Here is a 4,139-nt window from a genome sequence, read left to right as displayed (position 1 = left end):
GTCAGCTGCTGCTGCTCCAATACAGTATGAGGTGAGACGGTGAACTGACGTTGAACCGGGCAGTCAGCTGCTGCTGCTCCAATACAGTATGAGGTGAGACGGTGAACTGACGTTGAACCGGGCAGTCAGCTGCTGCTGCTCCAATACAGTATGAGGTGAGACGGTGAACTGATGTTGAACCGGGCAGTCAGCTGCTGCTGCTCCAATACAGTATGAGGTGAGACGGTGAACTGACGTTGAACCGGGCAGTCAGCTGCTGCTGCTCCAATACAGTATGAGGTGAGACGGTGAACTGACGTTGAACCGGGCAGTCAGCTGCTGCTGCTCCAATACAGTATGAGGTGAGACGGTGAACTGACGTTGAACCGGGCAGTCAGCTGCTGCTGCTCCAATACAGTATGAGGTGAGACGGTGAACTGATGTTGAACCGGGCAGTCAGCTGCTGCTGCTCCAATACAGTATGAGGTGAGACGGTGAACTGACGTTGAACCGGGCAGTCAGCTGCTGCTGCTCCAATACAGTATGAGGTGAGACGGTGAACTGATGTTGAACCGGGCAGTCAGCTGCTGCTGCTCCAATACAGTATGAGGTGAGACGGTGAACTGATGTTGAACCGGGCAGTCAGCTGCTGCTGCTCCAATACAGTATGAGGTGAGACGGTGAACTGACGTTGAACCGGGCAGTCAGCTGCTGCTGCTCCAATACAGTATGAGGTGAGACGGTGAACTGATGTTGAACCGGGCAGTCAGCTGCTGCTGCTCCAATACAGTATGAGGTGAGACGGTGAACTGACGTTGAACCGGGCAGTCAGCTGCTGCTGCTCCAATACAGTATGAGGTGAGACGGTGAACTGATGTTGAACCGGGCAGTCAGCTGCTGCTGCTCCAATACAGTATGAGGTGAGACGGTGAACTGACGTTGAACCGGGCAGTCAGCTGCTGCTGCTCCAATACAGTATGAGGTGAGACGGTGAACTGACGTTGAACCGGGCAGTCAGCTGCTGCTGCTCCAATACAGTATGAGGTGAGACGGTGAACTGACGTTGAACCGGGCAGTCAGCTGCTGCTGCTCCAATACAGTATGAGGTGAGACGGTGAACTGACGTTGAACCGGGCAGTCAGCTGCTGCTGCTCCAATACAGTATGAGGTGAGACGGTGAACTGACGTTGAACCGGGCAGTCAGCTGCTGCTGCTCCAATACAGTATGAGGTGAGACGGTGAACTGACGTTGAACCGGGCAGTCAGCTGCTGCTGCTCCAATACAGTATGAGGTGAGACGGTGAACTGATGTTGAACCGGGCAGTCAGCTGCTGCTGCTCCAATACAGTATGAGGTGAGACGGTGAACTGATGTTGAACCGGGCAGTCAGCTGCTGCTGCTCCAATACAGTATGAGGTGAGACGGTGAACTGACGTTGAACCGGGCAGTCAGCTGCTGCTGCTCCAATACAGTATGAGGTGAGACGGTGAACTGACGTTGAACCGGGCAGTCAGCTGCTGCTGCTCCAATACAGTATGAGGTGAGACGGTGAACTGATGTTGAACCGGGCAGTCAGCTGCTGCTGCTCCAATACAGTATGAGGTGAGACGGTGAACTGATGTTGAACCGGGCAGTCAGCTGCTGCTGCTCCAATACAGTATGAGGTGAGACGGTGAACTGACGTTGAACCGGGCAGTCAGCTGCTGCTGCTCCAATACAGTATGAGGTGAGACGGTGAACTGACGTTGAACCGGGCAGTCAGCTGCTGCTGCTCCAATACAGTATGAGGTGAGACGGTGAACTGACGTTGAACCGGGCAGTCAGCTGCTGCTGCTCCAATACAGTATGAGGTGAGACGGTGAACTGATGTTGAACCGGGCAGTCAGCTGCTGCTGCTCCAATACAGTATGAGGTGAGACGGTGAACTGACGTTGAACCGGGCAGTCAGCTGCTGCTGCTCCAATACAGTATGAGGTGAGACGGTGAACTGATGTTGAACCGGGCAGTCAGCTGCTGCTGCTCCAATACAGTATGAGGTGAGACGGTGAACTGACGTTGAACCGGGCAGTCAGCTGCTGCTGCTCCAATACAGTATGAGGTGAGACGGTGAACTGACGTTGAACCGGGCAGTCAGCTGCTGCTGCTCCAATACAGTATGAGGTGAGACGGTGAACTGACGTTGAACCGGGCAGTCAGCTGCTGCTGCTCCAATACAGTATGAGGTGAGACGGTGAACTGATGTTGAACCGGGCAGTCAGCTGCTGCTGCTCCAATACAGTATGAGGTGAGACGGTGAACTGATGTTGAACCGGGCAGTCAGCTGCTGCTGCTCCAATACAGTATGAGGTGAGACGGTGAACTGATGTTGAACCGGGCAGTCAGCTGCTGCTGCTCCAATACAGTATGAGGTGAGACGGTGAACTGACGTTGAACCGGGCAGTCAGCTGCTGCTGCTCCAATACAGTATGAGGTGAGACGGTGAACTGACGTTGAACCGGGCAGTCAGCTGCTGCTGCTCCAATACAGTATGAGGTGAGACGGTGAACTGACGTTGAACCGGGCAGTCAGCTGCTGCTGCTCCAATACAGTATGAGGTGAGACGGTGAACTGATGTTGAACCGGGCAGTCAGCTGCTGCTGCTCCAATACAGTATGAGGTGAGACGGTGAACTGATGTTGAACCGGGCAGTCAGCTGCTGCTGCTCCAATACAGTATGAGGTGAGACGGTGAACTGACGTTGAACCGGGCAGTCAGCTGCTGCTGCTCCAATACAGTATGAGGTGAGACGGTGAACTGACGTTGAACCGGGCAGTCAGCTGCTGCTGCTCCAATACAGTATGAGGTGAGACGGTGAACTGACGTTGAACCGGGCAGTCAGCTGCTGCTGCTCCAATACAGTATGAGGTGAGACGGTGAACTGACGTTGAACCGGGCAGTCAGCTGCTGCTGCTCCAATACAGTATGAGGTGAGACGGTGAACTGACGTTGAACCGGGCAGTCAGCTGCTGCTGCTCCAATACAGTATGAGGTGAGACGGTGAACTGACGTTGAACCGGGCAGTCAGCTGCTGCTGCTCCAATACAGTATGAGGTGAGACGGTGAACTGACGTTGAACCGGGCAGTCAGCTGCTGCTGCTCCAATACAGTATGAGGTGAGACGGTGAACTGACGTTGAACCGGGCAGTCAGCTGCTGCTGCTCCAATACAGTATGAGGTGAGACGGTGAACTGACGTTGAACCGGGCAGTCAGCTGCTGCTGCTCCAATACAGTATGAGGTGAGACGGTGAACTGACGTTGAACCGGGCAGTCAGCTGCTGCTGCTCCAATACAGTATGAGGTGAGACGGTGAACTGACGTTGAACCGGGCAGTCAGCTGCTGCTGCTCCAATACAGTATGAGGTGAGACGGTGAACTGACGTTGAACCGGGCAGTCAGCTGCTGCTGCTCCAATACAGTATGAGGTGAGACGGTGAACTGACGTTGAACCGGGCAGTCAGCTGCTGCTGCTCCAATACAGTATGAGGTGAGACGGTGAACTGATGTTGAACCGGGCAGTCAGCTGCTGCTGCTCCAATACAGTATGAGGTGAGACGGTGAACTGATGTTGAACCGGGCAGTCAGCTGCTGCTGCTCCAATACAGTATGAGGTGAGACGGTGAACTGATGTTGAACCGGGCAGTCAGCTGCTGCTGCTCCAATACAGTATGAGGTGAGACGGTGAACTGACGTTGAACCGGGCAGTCAGCTGCTGCTGCTCCAATACAGTATGAGGTGAGACGGTGAACTGACGTTGAACCGGGCAGTCAGCTGCTGCTGCTCCAATACAGTATGAGGTGAGACGGTGAACTGATGTTGAACCGGGCAGTCAGCTGCTGCTGCTCCAATACAGTATGAGGTGAGACGGTGAACTGACGTTGAACCGGGCAGTCAGCTGCTGCTGCTCCAATACAGTATGAGGTGAGACGGTGAACTGACGTTGAACCGGGCAGTCAGCTGCTGCTGCTCCAATACAGTATGAGGTGAGACGGTGAACTGACGTTGAACCGGGCAGTCAGCTGCTGCTGCTCCAATACAGTATGAGGTGAGACGGTGAACTGACGTTGAACCGGGCAGTCAGCTGCTGCTGCTCCAATACAGTATGAGGTGAGACGGTGAACTG

Source organism: Salmo salar, chromosome 02 (genome assembly GCF_965601325.2).
Source record: "Salmo salar chromosome 02, fSalSal1, whole genome shotgun sequence".
NCBI classification, from domain to species: domain Eukaryota; kingdom Metazoa; phylum Chordata; class Actinopteri; order Salmoniformes; family Salmonidae; genus Salmo; species Salmo salar.
Note: the sequence above shows the minus strand (reverse complement) of the source record.